This window comes from Penaeus monodon, chromosome 16 (assembly GCF_015228065.2).
Source record: "Penaeus monodon isolate SGIC_2016 chromosome 16, NSTDA_Pmon_1, whole genome shotgun sequence".
In the NCBI taxonomy this organism is placed as follows: Eukaryota; Metazoa; Arthropoda; class Malacostraca; order Decapoda; family Penaeidae; genus Penaeus; species Penaeus monodon.
In genome coordinates, this window is record NC_051401.1 from 36,246,905 (window position 1) to 36,264,343 (window position 17,439).

The 17,439-nt window shown below is 40.3% G+C and overlaps 1 pseudogene; it reads right to left on the minus strand.

Moving 5' to 3' along the window:
* Nucleotides 1-17,128, minus strand: part of LOC119582753 — a 25,790-nt pseudogene extending 8,662 nt beyond the window's left edge.
* Nucleotides 17,129-17,439: the final 311 nt, after the last annotated feature.

Here is a 17,439-nt window from a genome sequence, read left to right on the forward strand (position 1 = left end):
TTTTTTGTGCAATAAAGCATAGGATTGTGTTCAGCACTATGGTTATGTTGCCTAAATGATACACAGCCTTTCTGTCTGCACTGTATTCACTGTTTTCATTTATCTGATTTGTTTCTTCGATGTCCTCACTGTTATCACTGTATTTGCTGGTTTCGTTGTCATTTCTGATCGGGCTGCTGTGATTGTCCGGGTTGCTGAGTCGCCCTTTGCCCTGGGCAGGAGGGCAGCCTTGACCCTGGCTGCCGTGGGGGTGCCCATCGTCATGGGTGGGGGAGCAGCTTTGACCCTTGCTGCCAAGGGGCCTGTATCCTAGGGCGGAGGTCCCATTACCCTGGGAAGGGGGCATGAAACCCTGGGCTAAGGGTATGAGAGCTCGGGCTAGCTGCCCGAAGAAACACCGGGGAAGCTCCCTGGTTGGCCCCCTGTGACCCAGGGGGGGGGGGGTAGTCAGATTTCCTTCTGACTCTGCGGGACCATGAGATGCCATGGTTTGCTGAGCTGTTTGGCGGCTGCGGAGAGGAGGTAAAAACACGTCTGTTCACCATGGCTAGACTCACAGGTTACAGCTACGTCCTGACGATTGACCGGTTTACCAGGTGGCCTGAGGCCACCCCCATCCCGGATATCACCGCCGCCACCATTGCCAAGACCATCAGCACCTGGATCTCTCGCTATGGCATTCCTGCGACGGTCACGACCGATCGCGATTCTCATTTCGAATCCGAGCTTTGGAGGCAGGTGATGATTCTTCTTGGCTTAAAGCACATCCGAACCAAGGCCTACCATTCCAGTGTCAACGGCATGGTAGAGCGCCTACACCACCCAATGGACCAGTTGCCTTTAGCACTCCTGCACATACAGACATCTTTCAAGCAGGATCTGCAGTCCACCGCTGCCGAGATGGTTTATGGAACCACCATAGTCCTCCCTGCGGACTTCATAATTAGTTCTGGAGACCAGAACCCGGGAGCTTTCGGAAAACAGCTTCGCGACTGCATGGCCCGCATCCGCTCCTGTCCAACTTGACTTTCACGGCAGCAAGACATTTACTTACCACGCGACCTTCAACACTACTCACCATCCAACATCTGCGAGGAGAGGACATCATCAGCTTAGTCTGTGTGAATCCTGTGCTTCAGCCAGAGTCAATGCTCACTCATCGGCTAGGCTCTTACCATCGATACCATTGTAAGCTCCACAAATTAAGAGCTAATTTGACTAACTGTAGTGTTTACCTAAACCTACAATATATATATATATATATATATATATATATATATATATATATATATATATATATATATATATGTGTATAATATATATATATATATATATATATATATATATATATATATGTACATATATATATAATATATATATATATAATATATATATACTAGTTTTATATATAATATATATATGTTTGTGTGTATATATATATTATATATATGTTTGTGTATATATATATATACATATATATATATATAATATATATATATAATATGTTTGTGTAATATATATATATATATATAATATATATATAATATTATATTTGTGTATATATATATATATTATATATATATTCTATATATATATATATATATATTATATATTATGATTTGATATATTATATATATATATCTTCTATATATATCTATACATACTATATAGTAATACTATATATATGTATAATTACTTGCATCTGCAGTACTTCACGTTATCCCCTTCTGAAGAATGCGTAGGCCACTCCTGGCGATGCTGTCACACAATGCTGCACGGCGTGCCTTGCCGCTTTTGCAGTACTTAGTGGCTACAGGGTTACTTCCCATGCAGTTATAGTAGATCCCCTCCACGGCCGCATGTGGCTGGCGGGCATGTATTTTACAAAGAAGTGGTATGTACTGGGAGGTGGTTGGTTTCTTTTCCATATTATGTGGATGCGGTTTAGTGGTTTCCCATCCTTGTGCACTCTTATGGCCTTGTGAACTCCATTGACTGCATACGCATTTTCAAGATCGAGATCCTTGTGTAGTGTGTCACATGGTATTCGTCATATTTTTCTCGTTTTTGTGGTTTATTACATAATTTGAATCTGATACCATGAATTGATCCTTTATAAGATCGTCAATGTATTTCCGCTGCAAGCGAGCGATATACACATGTGGTGAGGAGAGAGTGTCTCCTCGCACAAGGTCGAGGGTCGTTGTCGAGGTCCTGGAGTCATTTCATTATTTCCGATTTTGTTGTGCCTTCAGGGAATGCGAGGCGGACATAATTTTTCTTTGGTGCCAGTGGTGTCTTACCGGCATTGCTGGGCTTTCTTTTCTTCTTTGCTTTCAACTTCACTAATGTGAAGCTGTCACTTCCTCCTTCAGCGTCACCCACCAGGGCGTCGGGATCACCTTCAGCGCATGCCCATTGCATGGCAATGGATTCAGTAGGACTATCCACTGAACTACAGGTTGAAGCGCATTCTTCAGGTGGGATGGGACAGTTATCCACCGAGTCCTCGCCCTCAGTGTTTACATTGCGGTTACCCCACATCGTGGAAGTGACCGCTGCGCCTGACCCGCCCGGCTCGCGACAGGTGATATATAGCGCTCGGGACGACGGGGTACTCAGCTCTAACAGTTACCACAGCAGTACTTGGCACTCGGTAGAGGAATTATTTCAAATTCCCTTACAAGCATAACTATTATCACATCACTACTGTCATGTCACATGTCACTTGCGGGTTATATGAGCACCAAAAGCTCATGAACTCCTTGTACAACTTCCTTGTATATAACTCAAAAAGATTCGTGTGTAAGGGACGAGGGCACTGGAACACGGGCACCACATGACCTCTCTGTATGAGATCACGGTGTGTACTGAGAGTTAGCGAGTTTGTCAGGTATATGTGTTACTCCTGTATTGTTTTGTTTCTATCTTTGCTATTATAGTATCCTCATTAGATGCGATTGCATGCATTACCTGCATCGCTCATTCTCAGACTGAACATTATCATCTCATTCCTTTTTTATGGGCTCTCTTGTAACTGGCTATTGTGATATATTCTTTATGCTGGCCTTGCAAGTGGTGAGTGATGTCTGGCTCTCCCTTCCAGGATGCTGTCGTCCATATTCTTTGTGGCACTCATCGTGGGAGGAGACTCGTATCGCCTGCCGCATAACGTGAAGGACGCACCTGGGGCTATGATTAAGGACCTTGGGAAGGTTTTCCCTATGACAAGCCATGTGGAGGCCTGCCACTCCACAATGCTTCGAAGCTCATGCTATACCACAGGGGCCAGATACTTTCTCTTCGTGAAAACCTTACAATAGATCCTTCTCTTGATGCACATGACATTCGCCTATTCGATCTTATCATCGACGACTGCAGAATTGAATACTTTCGTAGGACTCTCAAACCTACAGGTAGGGCCTGGCGAGGATTATTCAATTTTGTTGCGCAAAGACTTTTCGGAGTGTGGATGACGACACTCTTACATCCGTACTTAGGAAGTATAGGGAAAGCTTATCATCTGTAGTTCACGATTTCGACTTGTCTGGTTGTGCTGTCAACACGCTTGAGCACAATGTTCAGGAAATAGCTTCTGATTTTAATTCTGTTCGAGGTAAGGTCGGTCAGATTGTAGGTACAGTAAACAAGGTTTCTCATCTTACCTATTTAACTTTAATGTTTTTTTCGTATCGAAGCACAATGAACAAGATTATGCGGCGATTGAATAGTCTGACAACAATCCTCATTCGTGCGGCGCACGGAGAGGTGTCGACTGACATGATTTCACCTGCCGACACGGGTGTGGCACTTCAAAGGGTATCTTCCTTTTCTGTCAAGACTCTCTTTCCTTTAAGACAACACACTCGTTTTTACGCTAGCCTGAGATCTTTCCTCACTGCCTTTGGGCTGTCTGCTATTATTCCAGTGCGTCCTTCTTCTATCTTTAGGGCCTACTGTCTACCCCCTTTCCCACACAAAACAAACAGTTCATATTACATGGTTCACGTGCCTCACACATTTATTCTTAGAGACTTAGGAGGTCGTGCATTATCCTTCCCTTCCTCTGACTTCTTAGACTCCTGTTTGAGGCCTACCAAGGACACATTAGTGTGCTTTTCTTCACCTTTACCTTCATCTCTTCACACTCCATCTTGTGCTCGTGGTCTTGTTTCAGGCGGCGTGATCACCTCACTCTGTTCTTTTGAGGAGGTGAGGGATCATCTCTCGCCTTTCATGCTCAGCCTTTCGCAGGTGACACTGATCTATTTATATCAATCATCGGCCGCCACAATTGCTTGCGAGGAGCTTCAGCTAGATAGGTTATTGCAGGGTACCTTTGTCCTACCTCATCATTGTGGGTTGGGTTCCCTGTCATTAAAAATTCCGGCAATCAAGTTCTTCGTCATGGACGTAGCTGCAGATGATATAGCGATTAGGCTGGCACTCCTGACCTTGCCGACAATCAACGTCTTGATCCCAGAGTTGCATCTAAGGGGCGTTAGTAAGGTTCAGGACGCGGACGTGGGGTTGATGTCAGATTTTCACATAAACTTCATCTATCCTGTATATGTCACCTTATTAGGCATGTTGCTCCTCTTATTAGTGTTTGGGGCGTGCTACGCAAAAGTGTATCGGATGCACAGGGAGGAGGATCCTATCAGCAGTAAGGCCATTGCTTCCTCGTGTCCCCCATACCACAGACCTATCCTTGTACAACAGCAATGTCCATAGTACACTGAGCACTCGTATAGGTAGTTTGCTCTTCCTACTCTATCCTTTTATCAGAGTGCTCAAGGGTCAAGTAAATCCTTGATGACGGTAATGATATATATTTATGCATGTGTATGTGTGTCTGTGCATGTGCATATATATATATATATATATATATATATTATAATTATATATATATATATATTATATTATATATATATGCATATATATATATATATATATATATATATAATATATATATATTAAATATATATATTATTATAAATATCTGTATATATGTATATGTATATATGAATATATATATTATATACACACACACACACACACACACACAGATTATATATATATTTTATATATAGATATATATAATATATATATATATTATATATATATATATACATATACACACATATATGTATGCACATATATGTATACATCTGCATCAATCTAACTGTCTATCTATTTAAAACACACACACACACACACACACACACACACACACACACACACACACACACAATATATATATATCTATATATATATATATGATTTATATATATAATTTATTATATATTATATTTTATGAGTATTGTATGTATGTATATTGTACTGCCCATCTATCTATCTATCTATCTGTCTATTATATATATATATTCTATATATATAATATAAAATATATATATATATTATATTTATTATGTATATATTTTTAAGATATAGATGACATATGTATATATAGATATATGTAAAATATGTTACGTGTGTCTAATCCCTCTATCTATATGTCATCTCCCCTATCTTTTCTATTTATCTATCTATCTGTCAATATTTATATATAAAACACACCACCTTTTCTCATGAAGCTCCTTCATAGACCGGACAGTTTTCTTTAAGTTTAAATTTTGGATCTTTTTTCCCGACTCCAGCACCTAAAGCGGGGTTGAAAGTGGACATTTCAAGTCTGTTACGGTGACGTATCCATGATTAAACACCCACTGGACCAGCTGAGACACTTGATTTCTGATGGTCAACAACTGGTGAAGACAGGATAGCGGAATTATATTTTTGAATTACACTATTTATAGCCTCAGGATAACTTTCAGTATTCATATTACAGTTCTGTAAAAAAATTTATCAATCCTATGCTGAACATAATTATATTAACCTTTTGGGAACTGTCACAAATTGTCTCACATATATTGTTTGAACATGAAAAGTTATTTTTTCTTTTCTATGTAAGGATGAAGGATTTCTTTGGAGTAAATGCTGCCAGCAGTGATTGGTCTTGGTCTTTTTTCAGTACTTCTTTTATCGACGTATATACCTAATTGTCTACTATGTATTCATGCTTCGTACCAAAATGTTCATGAACTTTCGATTTTTCCATTTAAACCCGGGAAAATTTAAATTTTTGCATTATATATATATATATATATATATATATTAATAATTTTATATAATAATATAATATATATATAATATTACATATTTTATAAATTTCACCCCCAACACCACACAACATACACACCCACACACACACACACACACACACACACACACAAAACCACACATTATATTATATATATATATATTAATATATATTATATATAATTTTAATAATATATATTACATACAACACACACACACACACCAAAACACCACACCACACACAAAAACCCCACCACACACACCACATATATATAATATATATAATTATATAATATAAAAATATATAAAAATTTTAAAAATACATACATATATTACAATATAATATATATATAATATATATATATATATATATATATTAATATTATATATTATATATATATATATATACTATATATATATATATATAATATATATACAAACCCACACAACGCACAACCCCCACAACACAAACCCTACACACACACACACCCCCACACACACCCAAAAACCCCCACCCCAAAACACACACATATATAATAATAAATATATTAATTATATATATATAAAATATAAATTATATATATATAACTTTTTTTTTTTCTTTCTTTTTTCTTTTTTTTTAAAAATCTTTTTCCCTTAGAATTTTATATATTTTTATTTGTTTTCTTTCGCGAAAAACACACTCCTTTAAAGTATTTACTTTGACAGTTTTTATTTTTTTTTAATTTAAAGGGAGAAAAATTATTTTAGCCCCTTTCCAGTTTTTGCTGATTTTTACTATTTGGCGGGTTAGGGGGGGCGATCTCCTCGCCTCCTCGTCGGGCCTTGTAGTTTTTTCTTCTGGGGGGTTTGTCGACGGTTGCTCCTCTGGGGTTCTTCTTGCTCCTCGCGGAAGCTGAGCCCTTGAGCGCCTCTGCATTTCCCTCGGGTTTCTTCGGGGTCGGCGTGACGGCCGTTCGTCGTCGAACTGCGATTCCACCTGGGTTTGGGGTTTTCAGTTAAGAAAGCTTTTGCCGTCTTGTGTGCTTTAGTTCACTTCCTCAAACGACTTGCAGCTCCTTGGGGAAAACTTCTAGCCCCTGGTATCTTTTCCAGATTTGGCGTGTTCCTTTTCAGCGCGGAGTTCATCGGCCACGGCAGGTAAACCGTTTTTTGGGACTTTTTTTTAAAAATTTGGCTCGTTCGCGTCATCCGGGCAGCCTGTTAAGTTTTTTAAAAAACCCAGATTTAAAGACCGAAAAAAGGCATCCTGTGGAATCACTCTTTAGAAACTACAATAAGATGTGACAAATTATAAAAAACAAAAACCCAAACAAACAAAAAAATCCCTCACATGGGGGTTGCCTCCCCTTTCCAGTTCCTCTTCGCCATGGAAAAAGATCCATGCTGGCCAAAATGGCTCAAAGTTTCTTTGGAGTCCCCATTTTCAGACTCGCCTGGCAGGGGCCGGGTCGGCGCTAAAAGGGAGTGCTGATTCTTCGAGTTCCCCGTTCCCGTTAGTTTTGTTTTCAAAGCGCTGGCTTGCCCGGGTTTTCTGAGGCAAACATGTTGCTCTTTTTAAAGCGAGTTGCATCCCTTCCTCCAGTTGAGCTTTCTTGACTCCCTTTTTGGAATGTCAGCGTTGGCCTTGTTAGATGGTCGAGCGCAATTTTCCGTTCATTGATGTCTACTCCATTTTCTTCTTCATAGGGAGAGCTCGCCTTACTCTTAGCCTCACCTCAAGAGAAGTTCATGGAGTAAATTGCACTTTATGTTTTCTGTAAAAAAAAAAAAAAAGGTTTAAAAAAGACAAAGGTTTTGGTTCCCATTTTAATCATGGCTGCTCTTTACGAATTTATGGGGAAAGATGCTTCCCGAGTCCGTCAAATTTTCTTTTTCCTTTTTTTGATTGCTTTTTAAATTTTCCCTGCCAACGGCTAATTCCAGCCCCCGGAAACCCTTTTTTTCCCTCCGTTAAAGTGCCACCTGGCCCCCCTCGAGAGCACCTAAAGTCCTCCTTCTAAACCCAAACCTTTGCTTCTTCTTATCTCTGAGGATCGGCCCCCCCGGGAAATCGCCCATAAAGCCCTTTTGATCTCATCCCCAGACTCTTGTTTTCACGACGAACGCACCGATGCTCAGTTTTTCCCCGTACTGGCCTTAATGCGGAAGTGCTCGGGGAATACTGGCGGATTTTTGGGGAAGACCTTCCAGGGAAAGATCGTCACCTTTCCTTCCTTTCTTTGACAACGATCAAAGTTTTCGTTTCTTTCGGCAGAAATGGAAACCCTAGCACGTTCCCTGCAGCGCATCTCCTCATGTGGAAAACGTACCGCCCCTTGGCTTTTTCCTCTGCAGTTCAAAATTGATTGTTAAAATCTGAAATTTCAGCTTCCTCGGGCGAGCGGCGCTTCAAGGGGGCGCCCAAATCTTGGGCACGACCACACCTTCAGCTATATTTGGAGCGAAATAGGCTTCGCTTACCCTTGGGCAGCGGGCGTTTGGCTCACCCTTATTTCAGATTCCTCATCGAGCTGCTCCGAATCCGTCAAGGCAGTTCCGTTCGGTTTTTCCCAAGAAGGAGCTTCTTTCCTGCAGGGAGGGGGAAAAAATTTAACATTTCAAATCAAAAAAATTTCCCTACAAAAATAGATTTAAGGGGAACTGTAATGGGGTTTTAAAAATTTCCTTCCCCTTCCTCATCCTCGCGATTTTTTTGGTACGCCCACTGCTGTGAAAAAAACCTTTAAATTGTTCATGAGATCGGCCTTCTTCTCCCCAGCTGAGCAACAAGCGGCTTCCAAATAGAAAGCTTTTTCTTGTGAGCTCAAGTCGTTAGATGGGGTTTCTTCGCCAGTTTGGAGTTCAATCTTGATCTGCTGCTGATCTGCTTGTTTCTTATCAGCTAGGGCCTGGCGGGGGAGGAAAAAATCATCACTTCTGTTCGTGCTTTTGGGAGAAAAAATTACAGTGTGCATGTGTGTTTGTGTGTTTTGGGTCGTGTGTTTTGGTTTGTGTGTTTTGTGTTTGTTGTTTGTGGGTTTTGGTGTGGTTTTTGGGTGTGGGTGTGGGGTGTGTGTTGTTGTGGTGTTGGTGTTGTGTGTGGGGTGTTTGTGTTGTGTGTGTGAGGGTGTGTGTGTATACTAAACTACATACAATATATATTTTTTTTTTTATATATATTATATTATATATATATTTTATAGTGTTGTTGGTGTGGGTGTGGTGTGTGTGTTTGACATTTTAAAAGTTATATTATATTTTTAATATATTAATATAATATATATTATATATTATATATATATATGTATATAATTTTATAGTATAAAAATATTATGATATATTATATTAAATATATATAATATATTTTAAATTATTAAAATATATAATATATTAATTTTTAAACCCGAGCGCAACCACACACACACACACCCCACAAATATTTGTTTAAATTTATTATTTGTATAAAAAAAGGGAAAAAATATACTATTTTACCTTTCACGAAAAGGGTGTCCATACTGTTTCGTTTTTCGGCCACGTTTAACATTTTTCCCTTTTCAGTCCTGTTGGAACGAAGTTTAATTTAATCTCCACTTTAAAATTCATATACCAAATGAGCCCCCTTTCTGTCTTTTCTCTCTCTCCTGTCTTTTCTCTCTCTCTCCTCTCCTCCTCTCTCCTCTCCCCCTCTTCTCTCTTCTCTTTATAATATTATTATATATATATTTTAATATATATATATATATGGTGGACGTATGCTACACACCCCACATCCAACACCACACCACACACCCCCCACACACACCCCGCACACCACCCGACACGAACCGTATTTAGAAAATTATGTGTACCAAAGAGAACTATTTTGTGATAAATTTAAAATCGTTGCCCTAATATTTCTTCCCACCTGTTCTTTCTTGTGGATTCATTTTTTCGGTCTTTTCAGCGACGGCGTCATTGTGCTTCTTGCAAAGGGCCAGCAAGCGCTGACTCGTGCTGGATTTTGGGATTCCCGGCCCCCGTCCAGCTAGCCGCTCTGCCTCACGTTCTTGTTGGCCACGGGCGTTGGAGCACCGCCGCCTCGTCCAAACGCTCATTTTGGTCGCCGAGTCGCGAGCAACATTTCCCTTTCTCTTCTTGCCTTGCCCCGGCTTGCGCCGTGTTTGACCTCAGTTTTAGTTCTTAATTCGAGATTGCAATCCTTTAAATTTTTTCACCTTACAAAGCCTTGTTCTTCTCGAGTTGCACAGGGAACCGTTCCTTGTCTTTTCCGGATGTTTTTTCTACATCCTTTTATTGCGTCGAGGTCGAGACGCTCTCCCGGGGTTGCTTCCGTCACTTCGACCTTCCTCTTTGACTTTCAAATCTCCCCAAGCTTTCTGCGATCGACCGAAATTTTTAAACCGTCGTGTCTGTTTAAGCTTGGACCTTTTAAGATGATTAGCCTTTTCTTTAAGTTTTCAGACCTCGGCGGTTTCTGGGTTTTCTCCCGCAGGAGCTTTTTTCCCTTTTTAACTTGTTTTATGATTTCGTTTGGGTGCGATTCATCGTTTAAGGGGCGGATCTGGGGATCCTTCGTTGCCTTTCTGTTAGTCCCTTCTTGGATTTAGCTCAAAGTCTTTAAAACCTTTTTTATGGGTTTCATCTTTCACAACCTCTTGACGGGGAAAATTTAGTTCGAGATTTCTTCTTTTTGGGTCCATTTTTGCTCCTGTAAATTTTAAAAAATGTCATGTAATATCAAAATCCGTTTCTAAATTCCGTTACTTTGTGCAGATTTTTAATGCGCAAACGACAATTTATCAATTTTTTTCTTTCGTTTAATGACTTCTAGGTCATTCTCTGGGGACAGCTTGGCCATCCCCTATGAACGGGACTTTCCCTTTGTAGATTAAGGTAACCTCAGGGCGTTATCTCTTCAGTAAGAATTGTTGGGGTCTTAATTCTTTCCTGCGGTAATTCGCGCTTAATCTTTACGCCCTCGCCCATCCTTTTATTATTTCTCGTTTTCCCTGGGGTGGTGAAAGAGGGTTCACTTCTGCCGAAAAAGAACCAAGACCAGTTGCTCAGGCCTTACTCCTGATATACGCTCAGCCGCCAGGGGGCCCCTCCTGCGCCCTGAGTATTCCCTTGCGACCGTTATTCCGCGTCCAATCATCCGGTGATGTTTTGCCCAAAAGTCACACGATTTTCCTCCATGGGGACCCGGCACCACAGGAAAATCCTATGCTAATTAAAAAAATTGTAGGGAAAAAAAATACGTTTTTAAAGGATTGTGTATGTATCAAAAATAATATTTTTTATGTGGGTAATTTAAAAGTATAAATTGTGTGTGTGTGTGTGTCTGTTTGGGGTTTTATACACAAACAACGATGTAGCTTATAAATAATTATATGGTTCTATATATTTGTATGTGTGTTCTATGTGAAATGTCTGTTACACCCTTACCATTATTTAAAATATATATTTTATTTATAATATTATTAATATATTATATATAGTATGATTATGGGTGTGTGTTTTGGTTGTGTGTGTTGTTGTGTGTGTGTGTAGGTGTGTGTGTGTATGTGTGTGTGTGTGTGTGTCGTATACACCACACTTTTTATATATTTAAAATATAATATATATATATATAATATTTTAAAATTTTTAAAATTTTAATATATATATTATATTTTAATTATATTTAAATGGTCACACCCACCCAAAAATCACACACACCATTTTTGTTTGTTGTTTGTTGTGTGTGTGTGTTTTTTTTATGCGTGTGTGCTAAGAAATGAAATACTAAAAACCCAAAAAAACTGCCTTGTTTTACCGCAACGGAAAAGTTCGTGTCATCCGTTTTTCGAACGCTTCTCTGCTGTTTCTTTTTCGTCTTCCATGATCATGATTTCGGGGGGTCTTGTACTATTGAAAAACAGATCTCCATGGAAAAAATTTTTCTACCTCTTTTTGTTGCAGAAAAGAACACAATTCTCGCTTATGACAAACTGCAAAAAAAACCGGTGCGGTCATGTAAGGTCCTGTTGGGAAGCCCTGCGGCAGAACGGGTCCCCCCGAGAAACCTTTTAGGGCGCTGGGGCTGAAAGACCAGCCTGAAAAAGCACCTGGGGGGATAGCGGGTTAATTACTTTTCTTACTAAGTGATTACTGGGGTATTGCTGCTGTAGCTTATTTTTGCCGGCCCCCTACCTGCGTCTTTTTTCGTTGGGCACAATGCAACGGGTGAAGGGGGAGGTAGAGTTCAGGTCGTCATGAATGTTCTTTGGGCCTGAGGAAAAACGCTATTTTTTTGAAATAAAGACAACTACACGATACATCTTCAAAAAACTGCAAAAAAAACCCCTTTTACGGCCCGGGAAAATGCATTTAAAATAACTATACTTACCCCATACCCAAAGGGCACAGTCTTTAACCCGGACCCCTTCTTTCCACCCTTACCCCCCTTGCCTAAAGAAGAATAATATGTGTATTAAATAATAAATTAAAAGAAAAAGAGAATAGGGAAAAAGAAAAAAACAGGAATCGCCATGGTAAAAAGAAGTTTTGTTCCCAAATATAGGAATTGTTGGAAATTTTGTTTTATGGAACCTACCTTTTTCCCCCCCGGTCACAGACTGCCCGGATGGCAGCAAAGCCAAACAAAACACTGTTTGCCTTTTTAGCGATCGGAAAAGGCGTTGAGGGATCCTTTTTTTCTCCCGCCACCATCAGATTTTAATCCCGTGCCGGGGTAGTGACGGGGAAGTGACCCTCCGACTGGCCTGGTTGGGAGGGTTAGGCTTGATAAACGGGAACTTGCCCCTGGTTGCCTTTAGCTTCTCCCCCAAAGTCTTTCATTCCTTTGGGAACATGGTTCCTCCTCGGATAGGAGGGGGACCGAGTTTTTGCAAAAAATAATCAGATGTATTTGGAATTTCTCATAATTTTATGTCCCGCTGAAGGGTATCTCAGACATTGTAATTTAATTTGAAAAACACATCAACCGGGCAGAAATACTTCTCGAAGAGCTCATCAGGGTTCAATCATACCAAGTCGACGAACGCCAGTTAATCCCTTTTATTGTTTCCCCCCTGCTCCCCCAAAAATGTGTTTGAAGAAAATGCTCCTTCTCATTACGAAGTTATGCAAAACTCCGAAGCGTTTTAGTACAAAGGAACATCATTATATAAGTAAAATATGAGAAAGAAAGTCCCTAGTTGAGTGACCAACAAGAGAAACAATTGAGCAATTGTGGAATTTCAAACCTATTCAGCAATATTAACCCAGTGCGAAACGGCAGAAACGAAGGCTTACGTCAAAGATCTCAAACCAGCAATATCAAGCACGCCGATGAACATAGCACGCTTCATGGCCGGTCTCGAGGGTCTGGTTACACTTCTTCACAATCCACTTGAAGAGACGGTCGAACAGGGGCCTTTGCCAGAGCACCAACGGAGTAGTTAACCTGATTAACGTTTCTCCCTGGGTGACGAACTCAGCGCCGACCTTGATCTGGGCTTGCACAGGTTCTTGTACAGCTCAGCACTGTCGACGCCCATAACCTCACCAAGAATATCACCAGCCTGGAAGGGCGGAGTGGGTTAAAGCTTCCAGGATAAAAGAGAGTAAAAATGCATATGCCTTCCACTGCCATAAAAATGAAAGATAAATGTCGGTTGAATACCTCGGTACCGTCGGGTTCGGCCTGCTCTTCTCGGCCCTCTGCTTGAACTTGAGGTTGCCCATGTGCATGACGGAAGCAGTGAGCTTGTAGGCGTCCATCGCGCTCTTGGTCAGTGAAGTTCAGAATTGTGAAAGCGTTCTGTTGGAAGGAAGTGATCATGGATGACATTTTTTGTGTATTAATCACACACACACACACACACACACGTACGCACACGCACACGCACACCCACATGCAAACACATATGTGTGTGTATATATATAATAATAATGTATACACACACACACATACACATATATATGTGTGTGTGTGTGTTTATTACATATTTGATTTTTGTCAGTAACTTTGGAAAGCTCAGTTTATTATGGTTATTGTGGATGTTAACTTAACATCCATTAACAAAATATCAAACACTAACGTGTGTGAATTCCATGTCTTCCTTGTCATCAATAGAAGGCACAGTGACCTTGCCCTGAGCAACGTAGTTGTAGTCGTAGATGTCGTCAGTAAGATGACATATTTCTGTTGGGAAATTCTGTTTGTAAGCTCTCACATTATCATGGTGGTTTTTCATCATTGAAAAGTAATACTTGGTCGAATAATTGTAACTATCATGTCCGTTAAAAACAAGGATTTTTTCAGTTACTTATAGTTGCCTCACTAGTTATCATTAATTCAATTGGTAAGAATTACGCGATTTTCCGGTAGTGCCACTATAAAGCCATGCGGACTTACTCTTCATGTAAGGGACTTGATCGGACATCATCTGGTAGAAGATGTGGTAGCCTCGTTCAGCAGCCTGCTGCGAGATGACGCGAGCCTTCTCCAGCAGGTACACCTCGATGTCAGCGCCGGACAGCTTGCCATTGGGGGCGAAGTGGATACGGATGAACTTACCCTGCAAGAAGCGATAAATGGGGATATCTTAGTAATTTCTGATTACACTTATCATAAAGTGAATATTCTGATTGTGTTTCGGAGAGACTATGCCTATTTTCTACGCCGAACGGATACTCACGAAACGAGAGGAGTTGTCGTTACGGGTGGTCTTGGCGTTGCCGTAAGCTTCAAGAGGAGGATTGGTCTGCACGATCTGGTCCTCCAAGTTCTGTAAGAGGGAAGCGGACCTTTCGAGTAAACAGATATCTAAACAAATGCCGAATATCCACATCCGAACAATATTCACAATAAATGCTTACTTTAAAGAATATGTTCTTCATATATGATTTTTAAAAATCTACACAGAACACGAGAGTTACCGGTTTGTTCTCGTCTTCCTTCTTCTTGGTGGTGGCGCCGACGTTGGCGAAGTAGGACAACACCTTCTTCGTGTTCTCAGTTTTGCCGGCGCCAGACTCTCCACTGTAAAGGAAAGTATGCCATTTATTGTACCAACAATTAATGTCGGAGAAATTGTACCGTGTACAAATATGAAGGCAAGTAAGGTTGATATGTATATGGATATTTATGGGTATATATGCATATATATATATATATATATATATATATATATATATATATATATATAGTGTGTGTGTGTGTGTGGTGTGTGTGGTGTGTGTGTGTGTGTGGTGTCTGTGTGTTGTTTTGCACAAAACGCACATGTGAAAATATGAACTCGTATTTTGTTCACAATGTGTGACGTTTACTGTGCCTTGTTTCCCGTACATAATTGTTATCTCGTGATAGTGATATGTTATGATGTGCAAGTCCATGACAATGACACACAGTGATGATGAAGTGTAACGTAGACCAAAGTCTAACTACTTATTTAGACTTTGGTGTAGACGGTGAACCCGCTGAAGACGGTGACGAGGCTTGTGAGGATCCAGAACGTCTCAAGCAGTACCGGCCACGACCAACGATGGTGGAGAATCAGAGATTCCACCCCTACAACCGCACTGTGGCAGCTAGGCAGGGTACGGCCCTTTTCCTCTCTGGGGAAGCCTACGTCCATCAACGGACTTTTCAAGGCTAAAGAAGTAGACGGTGGTATACGCGTTTTCTCTATCTGTGTTTGTTGCTAATAAGCCCATAGAATTAGTGTCTTGTGTTCGGCAGATAGCAGCTGGTATTAGCGGTAGTAGCGAGACGCCTGAGACGTAGCAATATATATAGAGAGTTTATATACACAATCATTCTATATACTCACATGCACGCTAGCACACACACACACACACACACACACACACACACACACACACACACACACACACACACACACACACACACACATATATACATTTATATATATATATATATATATATATATATATATATATATATATATATATATATATATACATATATATATGTATATATATATGTTTGTGTGTGTGTGTGTATATATAACATATGAAGATATATAAATATACATATGTATATGTGCGTGTGTGTTAGTTTGTGTTTATGTATGTGTATATATAATAAAATACTATAACGTATTATATTTTTTTGTAAGGAAAATGAATATTTCCCTAGTTATGTGAAATGTCTATGCTTTGGCACGTTTAAAGCCGATAAATTTTCATTTATGAGTTGTGACGCCAGATTTAAACTTTTCCCATTAGTTTTATCACAGGACAAGTGCAATGTGTAGGTACTTACTAATAAGCATAGACTGATTAGTTCCGGGCTGGAAAAAAAAGGGGATTTCATTAAACAACCAAGTAGTAATATTCGTACCAAATCATCACTGAATTTTTAATTTTGTTTAAGTTAATTTTAAGTCATCTGTCTATCTGCATCATCTCAAAATTAATACCAAGGAACTTCTGTTTTTGTCTTACACTGCAACATGTCCATGTAGGCGCCGTCGGAGATGGCGAAGAGATGGGGAGGCACCTCATTACGCCTCTTGCCCTGGTAGATCTTGACGGTGCGGTTGGTGTAGATGGGGAAGCGCTTGTAGGGGTTGACGGCGATGCAGAAGAGGCCAGAGTAGGTGTAGATGAGCTTGGCCTGGTAACGGGTCTTCAAGTTGTACAAGACGGAGGCATCATTAAGGTAGGTCAGGTTGGACATATCCTCAGCCTTCTCATACTTGGGTGGGTTGACTTGTCCCACAACGTCCTTCTTGTAGTTCTTCACCTCTCCACTCTTCAGCTGAACGCTGACCATCGAATCCCCTTTAGTTCCCTGGATGAGACCCTCAAGGAAGCCCTCCTTGTCGTCAGGGACCCAGCATGACTTCTTTGGGTCGTACGGCTTGGTCTGGTCGAGCATTCGCTGCTCGGCCGAAACGTACAGCCATTCGCTGGGGTCGGGGTCGGGCCCGGTGCTCTTCACGATATGGCCAGGCATGGTGGGGAGAGGTTAGAAGCTTTTTGATCTAAACGCACACTGAGAGATCTTAGGTGCACCTGAAAGAAAGTGATTGTAATTACTAGGAGTAACCAAACTTCAATAGATTGGTAAATAAATAATGTAGGATAAAATCTCCGAGCGTAAAGATATAAACTCTTATTCACTTAACAATGCAGCGTTTATCGGATAATTTGTATTACTGTCACTTTCAGAAAATATTCTGATGGCATTTTTCTTGAAGCGCGTAAGGATTCACTTTGATGCAATTTTTACATTCAGAGAAACAGAAAACACTTCACCTAGAGTATACGTCACGCACTGCC